This window comes from Hesperophylax consimilis, chromosome 4 (assembly GCF_061612785.1).
Source record: "Hesperophylax consimilis isolate HC1 chromosome 4, BYU_Hcon_1.0, whole genome shotgun sequence".
NCBI lineage: Eukaryota > Metazoa > Arthropoda > Insecta > Trichoptera > Limnephilidae > Hesperophylax > Hesperophylax consimilis.
Genome location: NC_142839.1, coordinates 5286443 through 5305117, shown reverse-complemented (window position 1 = coordinate 5305117; position 18675 = coordinate 5286443).

Here is an 18675-nt window from a genome sequence, read left to right as displayed (position 1 = left end):
GTATTTATTATTTTGTTAATTTCCATTTCCGAACTTGTTTTTAATATAAATCTGTGTTGTGTTGGTTGGGTATCGATGTTTGATCTGTTTGTTTGTGTTAGTGTGTTTGTGCTGTGTTTTTTACGATTCGCTAAAACTTTCCCTATAGTTGCAAAAAAGTTATTTGCGTGGTTTGCCATCATTTCTATATTTGTTTTGGCATCTATTTTTTTCGAGTTAATATTTAGATGTTCGATAGTATTTTTTTGTTTGTATTTTTGTGTGTATGTAACTTCCTTTAATATTTTCCATATTTCCTTTGGGTAATTGTTTGCTTTTTTAAGTTTTTCTTTGTAGTACATCTCCTTAGCTACTCTAATAATTTTCGTGCATATGTTTCTATATCTTTTATAGTAATTAAGTTGTTCCATGTCATACGGTGTTTGTTTAATTTGTTTGTGAATTTTGTCTCGTTTACGAATACAGTTTAATATTCCTTGTGTTATCCATAGTTTAATTTTTTTTGCTTTGTGTGTAAGTTTTATATGTTTTATTGTAGTGTAATTATTTATTTCTTGCGTTAGCGTATTTGTAAATGTATTCCAGGCTTCCTCGACATTATCTATTTGGTATAATGTATTCCAGTTTATTTTTTGGAGTTTTTCTTTTACGTTTGAGTAGTCAATTATTTTTTTTGTAAATATTTTATGTTGTTTCGAAGTAGTGTTTTCGGTGTCTATTGCTATCATATTCATGTAGTGATCAGTGATTGTGCTTTCAAGTACTACTGTTTTGGTTTTTAGTTTTGTCTTGATCATTATATGGTCTATGCAGCTTTTAGTGTTTTGTGTGACCCGTGTTGGGACCTTTATTATTGGCTCCAGTCCGTGTTGTGCTAGTATTGCTGGTATTCTATGTTTTGTGGGTGTCCGTTTTGTAGAATGTTTATATTAAGATCTCCTATGATGATGATATTTTTGTATTTGTTGAGATCATTTAATGTATTGTTAAGATCAGTTAAGAAATTTGTGATGTTGTTTTTGGATGGAGATCTGTACATAGCTAGGATACATGTTTCTTTTCTATATGTAATTTGTATGCAGTTGGAGTCGATTATGTTTATTTCTTGAATGGTTGTGTTATTTTTATCACTGACGTATATAACTATACCATCATTTTGGTTTTTGTGTATTTTTGTATGGTGTGTATTATAGTTTTTTTTGTTGCTCGGGGACTTGTAAATAAGTTTTGAGGTTTGTGAATTCTGGGGTACCTACCTGACAATAGGGTGCATTTTTAAGGTGGAAATAATATTATTGTATTGGAATACGTGTTTCACATGATCGTGCCACGTCTTCCTCGGGCGTCATCAACCTCTTCAACCATTCAAGTAAATCATTCTCACTATACCTCTTTCTTCGTTTATTATTTACGTCTCTTTTTACCCCATATAAATATTTGATTCGTGTCTTACTCGAGCATCTCGACTTATTCTACAATTCACTTCATGTAGTAGGTATTATTAAACCACATTGTTACTGTTTAAAAACTACATTACGCAGTGCAAAGATAATGCGTTGAGTATTTTTCGAGCGTCCCGACTTATTCTACAATTCAAACCACTCTAAGCACTCAAAAATTTGAAATTTTCAGCAAAATCGGATAAATGATACTAGATCGCTACGAGACAAAAAAAGAAACATACATTATAATATTCATATGGATATTTTTTTTCATTATTCGCTAAAGAATATCTAGAAATACCAAATTACGCCTTATATAATAGTTACAAAGTTGACATATTATTTTCCACGCAACTTCGCAAGACGCTATGCCAACCCCTGATTCAAGTAAAAAAAAATTGCAATGTGATAAAGAAACATGTTTACAGAGAATTAAACAGTGACAACCATGAAATGCAAATGTTATTGAATCATTCAAAGCTCGTCACAAACTGTCATTAAACTAATGTCAGCTGACAAATGCATAAAAAACAATGCAGCCCGCATTTATCTCTGTGAAATAATAACGTGGAAGAAGATAATATTATTATTACAAATGAAATGGGGTTCGACTTGACAACATTAAGAATACGAAACAAAAAATGGACCATTTAAAGCGTAGCTAGACAAATCGGGGGATTACACATGTCACAAGTCACAAAAACAAAGGGAATTCGGTACCTACCTTCTCATATGGATTAAAAAACTGGTCACACTGGTGGTCCAACCGCCGCGTTCCCGCCGAAAGTCCCGCCAAATTTTGAAAATGGAACTGGTCCTCAATAAATCAAGCCATTGTTGCAGAAGGGCATTTCACCATTTAACACGTCATTTGCATATTTGTTTAACGCGACACAATGACGCGAAAGGGTCTAATTAATTGATTAAATAACATTTGTATTGTTGAACAAAGGTGTCTAACGGAGATATTTGGACCCGACTGAAAAAAATTGAGCCAATGGGTTCGGTTTAGTGACGCCCCGGGTCAGGGCTGATCTGTATTAAATTTGTAGAAATATGAAGGGATATCTACATATAAATAACATTTTATTCAAAAGCAAAAAATCCGTTTCTGAAATAAGTAGTGTAGATTTTATGGTTTGTATACTTACCCCTCCACTGAAATCTTATATAAAAAGATTTATTCGCTTTTGAGGGGAAACCAGATGTATTATTTTCTCCAGATCTCAATAAAACGATGAGGTGATTCACATTTATAACTTTTAAGATTGTGGATTGTAATTTACAGAATCTATTACCCATATTCATACATAGAGAGAATGAATAATTTTTAATAATTTTTAACAATTTTCACACAGTTGATCATTCTAGCCGAATGATTCAAGCCGATATACATAGTATATCGGCTTGTACTCTAAAGATTCCTAAGCACATTTGGGGCAAAAGTGTAAAAGTCATTTTGTTGTCCGATGATTTTTTTAAATATGTTTCCTTTACTTGTCGCCACTTCTTCGTTCCTCCTTACCTTCCTAAAATTCGCTTGCTCGACTCCGCAGATTGCACTTTATGTGGTCTAGAAGTGGGAACGTTGTATCACATATTTTGGTTGTTTCTCTTCATTGACGTCAGAAGAAGCATGTCTATGCTCTTCTCTAAACAAATATGCTCTATTATATCAAGTTATATCTAAAATTGTCTCTCCATTCAACATCTCATCTCTTCTAAGTCGGGACTCAACTCTCAAATCTTCAATATAATTTTGAAATTTGCCCATTTAAATAAAATTAATATATAAATTTACCTTTCCTCTTTCTTTAATGCGTGCGTGATACGCACTCTGTCTCATTCCAGAAACGCCGTATCAAATATATCGCCGTAACAAATCAGCGAGAGTGCGTATGATTGATAAGTTTTAACTGAGAAAAATATGCTCAGGTATTTCCCGTAAGAATCTTTTGGATACGTGCTAATGTGTAATTTGGTAAAGAATATTATTTTTAGGTGTTTCTGAAATTCAAGAACGTTATAACAAAATAAATGTAGCTTTTTGTGACGGCCGGCATAGTCCAGTGGTAACGCATTGGACTGCCATTCCGAAGGTCGCGGGTTCGAACCCGGCGTGCGCAAATAAATTTTATTTGATTAATTTGTGTTATTTCACAATTAATTAATTAAAATAATATATAGTATATTTGCGGCACGTTCCAGAGTGGAAGATACTACCAGTATCGCCCTGGTGTAAGACCACCATTCAGAATTGAAACGTTGCTCCAAATGGCTTTAGCCGTGTTTAGTGACTAGATCTGAATAGCCAGGTACTTCCCCAGACTCTTGTGAGGTATTCACTATAAAAAATAATAATAATTAAAAACAGATTGAGAGAAACATGTCGCTTTGACACAGACCGGACAATCCATACAAAATATAAAGGGTTGTTTCGGCTAATGTAATAAACTGATATCAGCGGGGTGTCAGTGGACCTCCTATCCCCATCACAACTAACATTTGTTTCGATAAAAGGCGTTACTAATTTATTAAGGTACCTACATATAAACTCAACACGTAGTCTAATTTAATGAAACAGAAAACAACAACACATTTTTAAAATTTATTTTCTATGTATTATTTATAATTTTTATTTTTTGCTAGACCAATCCCGATGAGATGTGACCGGATAAATCATCAAAATGATAATTCATCACATTTTTAAGAAGTTATATAAAGTCATGGAAAGTGATAAAATAAAAACTTTTGTTGTTCCAAAAACTGGGTTAAGTAGGTTAGGTTAGGTTAGGTTAAAAAAAAATAATTTTCATCGTTTTTAATGACTTTATATCACTTTTTAAATGTATGTTGAATAATCACTGTGTTGAGTTATCATGGAACCGTTTTTACACATCTGGAAGAGAGCTACATAGTGTGTAGGCGTTATCTGGAAGAGAGCTAAACAGTGTGTAGGCTATATCTAGAAGAGAGCTATATAATGCGTTGGCTATATCTGGAAGAGAGCTATACAGTGTGTAGGCTATATCTGGAAGAGAGCTATATAGTATGTAGGCTATATATTTCTAGGTACGCGATAGTTAAATTTATATATATATTTTTTAATTTACCACTTATAAATTAAACTAAAGAAGATATTGTTGATGATGGTGCGCGTGCGTGCTGTGACTGTTTTACCGGAAATTCATTGGAAGGTGTTCCGAGTAGCTTGCATTAATTAAGATTATTATCTCTTTGGCTCCGGTTGGCATTTTGTCGTTTGAGAACGAATCATTATTATTCTGATGAACAATTATGGAACGACCTGACATTTGCCATTTGTTAATATGATTCGTCTCATACACATTAATTTTCATATTTCAAGCGATTGTTTGGAGAATTCAATAAATTACCTACAAATAATATCATATTTTTAACCGAAAATTATTTTAATTGCCAATTTCAAAATTGTAACTAATTTGTCACTTCTTTTACCTCCAATTAGTCCAATTTGAACTACATAATATGTTGATAAATCGTTCGATAGCAATCCTATTACTATTGGCATCTCTTTACATTAAGTTGAGGGTTCCTTGATATTCCTGTGACTCTGGCATTTGTCCTTTGATGCGTCAGTTGCGAATTAAATTGGACTTATGACGTCACAAAGGCGTTTTCACCCCTTAATTTGCAACAAAAAAAGACAGCGGGGCTCCATTTAGCCTATAAGGGGTAGAACTACTAGCTATAACCCCTCTCAATGAAGTTGTCGCATTCGTCAGGTTGGGAATTCAATTTTGAGAAATAATGTTTTGTTATGCTTTGTAATTAAATAAATGCAATAATCAAACCACGAAGGTTTTATTTCCGAATAAATAATTTAATATTTTGAAAATATTCACTTTTTAATGGAACACTGAAATAAAAGTGATGAATTTATTTATATTATGATCAACCGGTTTCGGACATAATAATACCTTTCTGCTTGTATTTTGCAGGGCAATAATTTAATTCTGATTATGTGACATGATGATACCTCTTACAAAATGTATAGTTCCACTCTGGATCACTTTTCAATTGTTTTATTTATAAATTTTACTAATTATATTTTTTATAATTTTCTCAACTACCATATTCTGGGCTCATGTTCATATTATGGTAGATGATCTAGATTAAATTTTTTTTTGTAGAAACCGATAATAATAAACATAAGGCATAAGAATAAGAAAATAATGCTTATAATATTTGGCTGATTTATACAGCGCCGTTTTCGTGCAAAATAACGTCAAGAAAGGAAATCACGTTCTGTGAAGTTCTATTCAAGTTTTGTTATTCGAAAAAATTGATAGGTTTCCTAATAAAATTTTAGTAAAATACGAATGTATTATCAGGATCTTGGAACACGTGTTCATAAAAATCCTAATATTTTTGCATTTCGTCATTTTAATTCGTCATGGAATTAGCTAAAAGTTTATTAGAAAACTTGAAAAATTCCCTTGCGAAATTCATGAAAACGATCAATTTTGGTAAAAAATTAGGCTTATTTTAGGATTTAATTAATTTTATGGTTCGTTTTTCTAAGGGTAGGCACAACTTTTTAGACTTCTCGGACTGAACGACACTGGTAGGAAAAATTATATTTATGTAATGTCGGTGTAGAAAAACTATTAGGCTTTTTCTGAAGACTGGCTGAAAGACGCATTAAAATCATCCATTCAAAAAATGATTTTTTTTCGTTGTCATTCGTAGCCTATAACAAACATAGGCACACGATGCAATTGCTATTGTTCAATATTTATTTTATTTTTATTAAAGAAATGAGTAAATACACATAAATAGTATTTTAATTGGGTTTCTACATATTTGAGATTTGAATAGTATTATTCTATGGAAGCGTTAGATTCTGGTTGGAAGAGGAGTGTACAGTACTTTATTGTAGTTATTTATAAATAATATGAAAGGTACAACTTATCTAAAATAATGTAATTGTTTCTTTAAATTGTATCTTTTTTACGTAAGAATTTTTAACCTCACTAGAAAAAGCCTTTGTTGAGGTTAATAATATTAAAAAATAATAAAAATGACACAAATATTATATGTTGAGCGAACAATATTGTTACATTAATGTTTCTACAAATTGGGTACTACATGTTACCTAGCTAATTCCAGCCAATTCATTACAGTATAATGTAGTAAACATGTAGGGTGACCATGATATACAGTGATATTTGATTGTAAAAAAACATAAAAAAAATTATTTTAAAAAGGATCAGAGGGAAGAAAAAAAGAAATACATTATAAAAGGACAATGATAAAAAAAATATACATATACAACATATTCTGCCATTAATTTAAAAAGGACAAATATGAAAAAATATGTCGGCATGCACAAATAATTTAATATTCTTTTTAGAAGTACACAAGGAATTAGACGATCTAATATGTGTTCTGGAATTAGCAGTGAAATATTTATTTATTTATTTCGCCCTGATGGGCTTTTACATGATACATATTTTACATCATTTACTGCATAATACAGTGACAACAGAAGGTTTTTATTTTTAAAACATCAACAACAAAAAAAACATTCTGTTTAGGTTCTCAACATATCTACAAGGAAACGTATTTCTTGAACACAGGCAGACTTATATTAAACATGTCGACATTTGAGGTGAATTTGTATCCAAGTGTTTGTTTGAAAGCGAAAAATAGGTGCATGTATGTGGTAGTTGGTACTGAAGTTATTGTTGCAGAATAATATATTTTGCCCAGTTGCTCGATTAGGTACTCTGAAATCTATGAGTTATACATGATAAATACATAATAACATGATATTATGTATATATTAGGAGAAGAAATTGTCAGTCACGGAAAATGAGTTATGGGTTATTTTTAATATCAATTCACGTGCAAATAGTTTTTTTATAAACTTGTCTTTAATATATTTTTCACAGTGTTCAATGTTTCGATTTTTTCATTAATGATTCTAATTTCTTCCGGTAGTAGATTGAAAAAGTTCTTTCTCGGTAAGTATAATAATTTTATGAGAAAGTATTTAATTATTTGCAAGGAAAAATATGTTTTAAGTAAAGTACGATTTTCTATTATATTTAAAATGATTATTAAATGTGCGAAAACAAAACATATTTTGATTGAATCACCAAACAAAGCAAGAGCAAACAGAACGAAGTAATTAACATGATAATAAGAAATACATTACAATAAAATTAAAGGGCGCAAAGACTCTAGTCACCGTCAGCATTATCAAAGGACACACTACAAATAAACATTTACGATTGCGCTGCCGAATTTGCAATTCAATTACAATAACTGAATAATTTTCGATTATGGTTCATTATAACAATGGAATACCAGCGCCAGTCACCAGCCACCTGTGCCGCCCACTGTAATAATAATTTTTATTATTAATGTTCCATGAAATCTGTAGAAATTAATTCCACCTTCCAATGACGACCTCGATACGAGATTAAAAAATCAACCCGTAAAAAAGTTCTTTTTATTCTACGTAGTACTTCTATTTTTATTAATAGATATTTTTTTCGTTCGACTGAGGATTGTACCTTGATACGCGCTAATAACCTCGCCAAATGCCAATTGGGTATATCCGCCTACGTATGCGTGATTGCCACCAAAATGATAGAATGCTTTGTCATCGACAACGAGTCTCTCTGCTCGATCAGATACTGGAAAGTGGGTTAATCTCCGCTTCCGATTAATTCATTACCGAAAACAAGAGTGAAATTAAAATAGATGTTCTTAAGGTTAAACGCAACGCTCGTTGTATTCTACGTGTTCACAGATGGCGTTAATTAATTATTTTTGTTTAAATACGCTTTTGCAAGGTATTGCTTTACAATATTAAGACAAATCATTTGTTTGCGCCCGTATATACGCAATATGAATATGAATCAATACCTTACATTTTTAAGATGTCGTACCCTTAAATTAAATATACCAATCCTAAGAGAAAGTCCAGTTATATTCAATTTTTCAATTAAGTCCTAAACCCTGTATCTAAATTTCGCCAATAAACAATTAGATAATGTTAATTAAGTGTTAATCTCAAGTGACCTACCAGGTAAGTATTGTACTGTATATTTTCTCCATAAATAGTTAAGTAATAACACTGTAGAAATGTATCATAAGTTTGTACAGCGCCCTTGAGGTGTTTTTGCACAAAAACGGCGCTATAAAAGTCATCCAGGTATTATTATTATTATTATTAATAGTTTTGTTCGTTTAAAGACTTAATTCTTTCGAGAAAGGTACACAAATACAATATTTTACCGATGATTCAATCCAATATTGTATTTGTATGCCTTTCTCGATAGAATTGAGTTTTTATATGGACAAAACTATTTATTCATATTCATATTGCGTATATGAGGGCGCAAACAAATAATTTGTCTTAATACTGTAAAGCAATACCTTGCAAAAGCGTATTTAAACCAAATTAATTAATTAACGCCATCTGTGAACACGTAGAATACAAAATAGGAGATGACCGAGTAAATAGTGACCGTAATTAGCAAATTGGGGTACCTAACTGTAAAATAACTTTCGGGCAAATTCGATCAAGGTACACTAGCCTGCCATCAACATAAGACGCATACGCGTTGCTGTGGCTCAATCTGTGTGTGCAGATAGAAAAACAATAGCGCGTTTGGCCGTTAAGTCTAACAGATTTTTCAAAAAATCATGTTTTTATCTGTCACAGGCGACATTTATATAATACAGGTATACAAAAACACACGCGTATTCGAGCACAACTTTGTATCAAAATTTGAATTCAATCGGTGAACAAACGGAAATCTACATTTTAATTCACATATAAGATTAAAATCAACACAAGTACTTGCAATAACTTCAATATCCTAAAACAAACACATCTTTGGACAAAAACACTGCCAGGCCAATTTAATTCCTACAATTCAAAACATCGACAAATACACACATAAAACTGGTAACAGTTAGAATCCATATTATTTTAAAACGTACGTTTTATTTGTGCTGGTTTTTTTTTTAAATTGCTTCAATCACAAAATATTCATTTTATTAATTTTCGGGAAATCGACAGTTTAAATTTAATCAGTTTGTACGTAAGTATTATATAGTAAAATAAAACCAATTATGGATTTCCTCCTTTTGACTTTACCCGAGACAGCATAATATGGAATAAGTTATTTTGTGAGAAAGGTATATGGTAAGTTCGCAACTGAAAATATCAACCTTGGATAATACGCTATTGTAATTATTGCATAGTCTGTTCAGGCAAGAATTCTGCTTAGAGTTCGAATATTTTTTTTTTTATATTAATCAACTTAACGGAGAAAAATGACTTTTGCTAATTAATTATGAATTCCTTCAAATTATTGGTAATTCCAGTTAAAAACTGGTTTCTTTATAAACTTTTAGAAAATTGCGAATATATTATCATGATGTGGTTCCATTTTTCATGAAAATCCGAAATTCTATGCATTAAAACGAAAATTCTTTGTATCGCCATAATATATTATCTAAGGAAAATCGATAAAACATTCTTCAATTGATGTTTTATTAGTAAGGGCGAAAAACGATCTCTCTCCGTGTACCCCTGTAAAATGTCCTCTGTAACGTAGGTAACTCTAAAGAATGGAAAACATCATGCAATATGCATTCTCTTTAACAATACAACGATGTTTAGTACTAAATATATAATATCTCAAACTGGTTCGACTGTCGGGGATAACGAGAGAATGCCGTGTTACGTTTATTCTCCACAAATCTGTACCTACCTATCTTGTCAGAACATTTAGCATATTACATACCAGTAGTTACCATGCATACATTCCAACATTAAACATTCGTATTCAAACACAAGGGATCTGTACAAACACTAAACACTACCGAAAGAATTCCGGACACTGAGCTGACGTAAAGTAATGCGCTTATACTGAAATACGGATAAACTTACACACTGATCCTGGATCCACCCTCAGGCCAGGGGTCGGTGTCAACCTTGTGAATTAATCTATACAATCCTCCCCCGCTGATCTTTACAAAGGTCCCGTTTACAGATTCAACTTTTTTTAGTTCTCATGGGTTTTTGCATAAGTACATTTTTTACGTATTCAACGACTTCTGGAAATAATGTGATTTACCTTTATTTTCAATGTGAAAAGGGTACTTAGCTGTTTTATTAAGCGATTTTGTTTTTTATGTTAACTTCTTACAGAAGACCCTATGGGGATGATACTCTACATTATACAAACCTTAGTCATCTTTGAGGATGCGATCTCTTGAAGAGATTCATGTCGTAGGATGGGGGCGGGTAAATCATTCCACTGCTGAACTGTCGAAAACAAGAACGATTCGAATAAAACGAGACAAATTAATATGGTATGTGAAAAGTATACGTAAAGGTGTTTCGATTGAACGTATTTTTGCACACTGGGGTAGTAAAAAGCGCCACAAAAACTGAACTTGACAAATTTGTCAATCACCATAATAGTTATGAAATTACATAACAGTAATAATAGTGGTTGGATCATTTCTATAGCTCCATTTTCGCGAGAAAATTACCTCAAGGACGCTAATAACTTAATTTATACATTTAACCTATACCCTACCAGTCCTACCACTTAGACTTATAACTTAGATTTATTACTAGTGGCCCATAACTAAGATTAGTAGCTAGCGACTTAAAACTAAGTCTTATAACCAGTAACTAACTTAAAACTACACATATTTTATGACCGAGTGGGTATATACACGATACTGCTATAATATGACTTACAACTATGTCTTAAAACATATCGTAATGACTACTGCCTGTGCTGTCAGTGGTAAGATATAAAAATAATACAAAACGTTTACGCATAATAAATTATTATTGTATTAAAGTGGGTAGTCGAGGAGAAAGATAAATTGATGTAAGTAAATCCCTTGGACTGAGTAGTGCAATACTACAAAAAATGAGGTCATTATTCTGGAAACGATAATTTGAAAAGGTAAGTCTTTAGTTTTGCTCTGAACTTAGATGAGCTGTCGATCTTTCGCAATGTGAAGGGAGTTAGGCATAGATTTTTTTCTTTTGAGAAATAATTCAAGTGATTTGCTAGGTAGTGTTTGGTGATACAAACTTCAAAAACAGAAAGTATGACTGTTTTTGTTTGGTGGGCCATGGCAAATGGGCCCATCGAACAAAGCCTGAACAACTGAACATAAAAGCTTCTGTAATCTTCTGAAAGTCAGGCAGTAATTTGTGACAAATAGCACAACTATTCTACAAATAATGGAACTGGGAAGGGGACCGGGGTTGGGTGCCGGAGGGGTTGGTCCAGGAAATTGGATGCTGCGAATATATTTGTCAATCGTCACCCGCTGTGACTTTACGAGCTCTTTGTTGGTGCACGATGCTGTCAATCAGTGACAGAAGTCGACCACTTTTTATATGTGATATTTTTTAGTGCAAATATTTCATTTTATTTTAACTATTTTCCTAAAATAATATACTTTGTTTGATGCCTTGTTGTCGGAATAATTTATTTATGATTACGCATTCTAGAAAGCCAGTCATTTCTATTAACTTTTTCAGGCAATTTATGTATAGCCTATAAAATATCTGAGGACTTTCTGATCACAGAAATGTCGGCAAAAAATTTCCGTTATGTTATTATTTTTTCGGCTATTTTTATTACAGTTATTAAATAATTGTCTGAATTATTCCTTGAACTTTCACATACTTACGCACTCTAACCTAGGCAAGTTATTTGAAAATTAATACATTATTCAAAAAGCGAAAGATTATTTTCTTTTTTTACAACCTCAAAGCGTAATATTTAATCATTGAGACAATATTAGAGACTCTCAAGCAAAAAGATGAAACAGAAAACATCTAGTAATTACGACACGAATTACAGATAATACAAACACAATCATTGATCATATACTCACCGACATAAAACTAGAATACTCATTAACGAACTGTGATAATTCAATATCCGACCACAATATTTTACTCCTTGATGTAATTCACACATATACTAAAAACACATCTATAAAGTCGTCCCGAAAATATACACATATTGATTTTGATAATCTAAAGAATGATATCATCCAAAATCCCTTTCATCTTAACATGAATAACGACTCGGTATTAAACTATGACAATCTTGTAAACTACCTCAAAAATAAAATTAATTATAATAGCATCACTAAAATTAACACAAAAACATAAATAACCCAGACTGGATAACCAAAGACCTTATAAAATTAATCAACAAAAGAAACAGATTACACCTGAAACTAAAAAAACAACCAAACAACACGTTATTGAAAACAGAATTCCTAGTAGTAAGAAATAATATTACCAAGAAAAAACGAAACTTAAAACAAAAAAACTTCGGTGATCTTTTTAAAAAATGCGAAAATAACAGTAAAAAAACCTGGAAGTTAATAAACAACATCATACAGAACCAATCGAATACTTTGAATACTTTTTGTAATAAATTAATCATTAACAACGAAATAATCACAAGCAACGTAGAGATATGCGACCACTTTAACAATTTCTTTTGTAACATTGGCTCCTCCTTAGCTAATAATATACACAACAAAATCACACACAATCTAGCCAATGAAATAACATTAGTGCATGATAGCATGGAATCATTATATCTTCAACCTACCACGGAATTAGAAATAAGTAAAATAATAAAATCCTTAAAACTAAATGCAAGCGCTGGTTATGATACACTCAAATGTAAGACAGTTCTAAGTCTCTCCACAGAATTGGTTCCTATATTATCAAAGTTAATTAATCAGTGTCTTAAAGAGGGAACTTTTCCAGATAGTTGCAAAATTGCTAAGGTAATACCAATTCACAAAGGTGGGTCCAAAACGGATACCTCAAATTACAGACCCATTTCTATCTTACCAATCTTATCTAAAATATTTGAACGTGTAATCTACGATAGATTAAACAACTTTCTATTAAAAAAATCGTTCTTATATAAAAAAAAAACAATATGGCTTTAGGAAAAAATCAAACACACTTGCGGCAGTAAATGACTTAATCAGTAAACTTAGAAGCAGCATTGATGGTGGAAATTATATTTTATCTATACTAATTGACCTTCAAAAAGCCTTCGATACAGTAAGCCATGACATACTTCTCAAGAAACTCGAGAAAATTGGTGTAGTTGGTACTGCTCTTAATCTGTTCAAATCATATCTTAGCAACAGAAAGCAATTCGTTAGCATCAATAATCAAAATAGCAACCACCTACCAATAAACTACGGAGTTCCGCAAGGATCCATACTAGGACCACTTCTGTTCCAAATTTATATAAATGATATCTCCCAATTAGATTTAAACGGTGATATTTTTTATATGCAGATGATACTGCAATTATATAACTACATAATAACCATATAACTGGGGTAGAGATTTAAACATCTTACTAGAAAATGCACAGAGTGACTTAGACAAAATAAACAGTTGGCTCCAATCAAATATATTAACAATGAATGTTAAAAAAACAGGATACCTGATTTTAAGCTTAACTCGTAAAATAATTCCTCCTCATGTACCTTTAAAAATTGAAAATAACAACCTGCAAATCCTGATACAGGAGAAATATCTTGGACTGTGCATTGATAAACACCTAACTTTTAAACAGCATATTCAAGATATTAAAGATAAAATCACCCCCTTAATTAGCGTATTCAGCCGGATATCATATCTGTTACCAAATAAAATTAAAAAAGGTTTATATTATAGCCTCGTACACTCACATTTAAACTACTTGTTTGAAATCTGGGGAAATACATGTGAAACATATATAAACGAACTACAGGTAACACAAAACAAAGTAATCAAAAAACTATTTCACTTCAAATCTAGAACATCAACAAAAAATTATATATGGAAACAAAACTATTAAAATTAAGAAAATTATATGAATATAATACATGTCTTCTTATTTACAAAATAAATAATAAACTCATACATACAAATACAGAACTCATTAAAACGTCCCAAGTACACACACACTTTACACGGCAACACGATAAAATACATTTAAACACCATACATACTCATTATGGCAAGCAATCCATTGGTTACGAGGGAAGCAACATATACAATTGCCTCCCAGACGAAATTAAAAATGAAAAAAGTATAGGTACATTTAAAAAAAATTGTTCAGTTTTATGCTCAATCAACAAAACAATGAAAGTGAATAATATCAGTGTGTAATATATATGTTATTTCTAGTTAAATAAGTGAAAAATGTAATTTCCTTTTATCTAGAATAAAAAAAATATATTAAATAAAAATAAATTGAACCCAGGACCACAGCCTTACCGGGGCTTTGCTCTAGTTTTATTTTATTTATTTATTTCAAACCTCTACAACAACTAAAAAAGATTGTATATCGCTGCAAAGAAACCGGGGTGCTCGCATTTTTTACACCAGATTTCTTCTGAAATTGTTTTATGCAAGCGTGTTGCAATATAATGACTCTCGTTGCGGGAATAACGTTCATGGCACAATGGAACACAGAACAAAGCTCCTTTTTTCTTCGTCTTTACATCTCCCTTAATGATCTTTGCCCCAATTTTTCTCAAATGTTTATTATTTATTGTTTCTTCTGCGAACTGCATGTTCCCTTTTAGCCTTTTCCGTTCCATAATGCGACGGAGTCAACTTAAGTAGGTAGCCATATGATTATGTTGTCTCCAGTCCTTTTTTCTTAAAATAATTGAATGGCTTGTATGCTTTTCATTTAGCGAGGATAATTTGTTACTGTTTATATTATGTTACGCACAATGCGTACGACTTAATGCTAAATAAATGGTTGTTTCCTTTCCAGTCATGGTTAGTTATTATACTGTTTTATTATACGTTTACATGCCAGGTTTTTGTTAAAATCAACAATCATAACTGTCACACCATAAAATAAACTCTTTTATTGACGAACCAGTTATTTTTACTGTACGAGTCTTGTAGATTCTACTTCTTAACTAGAATAACAGGAAAATTTCCAATATTATTGTAAACTAAATGTTATCTAAAATATGTATCTTATGTATTTGTGCACTACACTACAAAATATGTATCTTATGTATTTGTGCACTACACTACAAAATATGTATCTTATGTATTTGTGCACTACACTACAAAATATGTATCTTATGTATTTGTGCACTACACTACAAAATATGTTTCTTTTGTATTTGTGCACTACACTACAAAATATGTATCTTATGTATTTGTGCACTACACTACAAAATATGTATCTTATGTATTTGTGCACTACACTACAAAATATGTATCCTATGTATTTGTACACTACACTACAACATATGTATCTTATGTATTTGTGCACTACACTACAAAATATGTATGTTATGTATTTGTGCACTACACTACAAAATATGTATTTGTACACTACAAAAGTGTGAATTATATATATTGTTTTGAAAATCGGTAATAATTGACGATAAAGATTACATTAACACAATTATTATTGGAGATTTCAACGCTAATTCCGACTCACTCTTTGGATTGGAGCTAATCTCTTTCTGTCAAGAATTTGAATACGTATGTGCCGACATCGAATTATTACCTGCGGATTCTTACACCTATATCAGTGACGCACACAGCTCTACCAGGTGGTTAGACCATTGTCTGGTAACGAAAAATATTTTGAAGCAAATTGTTGATATGAAAATATATTACGATATTGATTGGACAGATCACCGGCCTCTCGAGCTGATCTTACAAACAGATGGAATAGCAACAACGGAAGTGTTTACATCTGAGTTGAGGGATCCAGCACTATGGAATCCGAATAATATACTCGATATCGGAAAATATAACTCTTACTCGCAAACCTATCTCGTCAAAATCAAGTCAAATAAAACATTTGCTGAGGATGGTGGCAACCCTACACACGCCAAAATAAAATACCTATACGGCAGTATAGTAAATGCTCTGCGTAGCAGTGCCATTTCTGTGTTTACTAAGCGTACTATCCAAAAACATAAGCAAGTATGTGGGTGGAATGAATTTGTAGCGGATAAATACGATGAATCCAGACAAGCGATGCTCACTTGGATAACTAACGGGAGACCAGGCGAGGGTCCTGTCGCAGAGGATAGAAGGGCAAAGCGTGCTGCCTTTAAAACAGCACTAAAACAATGCCAAAATAACTCGACTCAACTCCAGATGGACAAAATAGCAGGGGATCTAGATAATCGTGACTTCAAAAAATTTTGGAACAATTCAAATAAACTGTTAAACATGCGTTGTAAAATCTCGTGCAACATACACGGAGAGACGAATCCAGAAGTAATTGCAAACATTTTTAAAGAAAATTTTGCAACTACCACACCGACTATCGACTCAAGTGAATCACATTTAACTGCTTATGATGATATCGATCTCACCATAACAACTAACATGATAAAATCGGCCATTCGTAACATGAAATCTGGAACGTCTGCAGGGCATGATGGTTTAAGCACCGAACACGTCAAACATGCAGGGGCAACGATTATGGGACTTCTGGCAACACTGTTCACCGACATCATAAAGAGTGGCTATCTACCCAAAGACATGACGAAGACAATTATTATACCGATAATAAAATCCAAACTGGCAGACATAACTTTACAGGAAAACTACAGACCGATATCCATCGCCACGGCCATCGCTAGAATATTTGAACGAGTTCTCTTAGATCAAGTCGGATACCATATGACAACGAAAGATAATCAGATGGGTTTCAAGAGAGAATGCTCTACTGACTCAGCTATATTTTGCGTAAAAAGAACGTTAGAATACTACAGGAAGAAGAAAACAACAACTTACGCATGCTTTCTGGACCTTAGTAAGGCATTCGACAGAGTTTCCCACCCCTTATTATGGAAAAAACTGAAGGAAAGAGGGATACCATGGAAAGTGGTAAAAATTCTCGAATCATGGCACCGTCAGCAAGAAAACCTTGTAAAGTGGAAAGACGGATTCTCAGAACCCTATTTCTTGAAAAGCGGGGTCAGACAGGGAGGATGTATGTCCCCAGTACTGTTTAACCTATACATGGACGAATTAACCCACAGATTAAATAATGCTGGAGTGGGCTGCCACATCGGAGGTCTATGTGTTAATAATATGAGCTACGCAGATGATATGGTTCTGATGGCACCGTCAATACGGGGATTGAGAATTCTCCTGAAAATCTGTGAAGAATTTGCTCACGAAACCAACATGATCTATAATGCGAAAAAAACAGCACTGTTGGTCATAAAACACGGGGAAGGCCCAAAAAACATTCCCCCTGTCTTTTTGAATGGTGAGATTCTGAAAACAGTAGAAACCACAAAATATCTAGGACATGTCATCAACAACAAGTTAACGGATGATGAAGATATTGACAGGCAGAGGCGTGTACTGAGTATAAAATGTAACATGCTCAGTAGAAGATTTGGGCTCTGTAGTCCACGAGTGAAAAGGACGCTCTTCTTAGCCTTTTGCACCACCCTGTACACATGCGAGCTCTGGGCTAATTTCAAGAAAAGAACAATGGAAAGGCTTCGGGTGCAATATAACAACGCTTACCGATTGATGTTCGGACTCCCCAGGCACTGCAGTGCCTCCTCTATGTTTACAGAAGGGCGAGTTCCAGGATTTGCAGCTCTGTTAAGAACCAGGATTGCAGGACTGAGGGGAAGGATAAACCATTCCAGAAACATTCTTATCATAGAATCCCGTCTGACTTCAGGATCGAGCATTGAAGACCATTGGAGAAAGATACTTGCTCCCACAATCTTAGATCCGATGGATTCCCGTGTTTCTCTGGTTTAATTTCATCTTTTATTTAATTTTTAATTTTTAATCCCTTTTTATTTATTTTACTACATGTAAATATTATCTGTACTTATATCCTCTATGGGATGTGTGGAATTGCACTAACCTCCCCACATCCTGGAATAAAGAATTTATTATTATTATTTATTTATTATAAAAAAATATAATACACAATATATTATTATTTTTTAGGCAGACTGAAAACAAATTTAAAAAAAGACATAATAAACGGATTTTTGCATTCATTACATTAAAATTAAGTGTTCACCACAGAGCGCCATAAAACGAATTATGCAATAAATATTTGAATTTACTTAAATAAAATACAAAGGATATAATTATGCTCCATATTATCCACTGTCTACCAAAAACGTA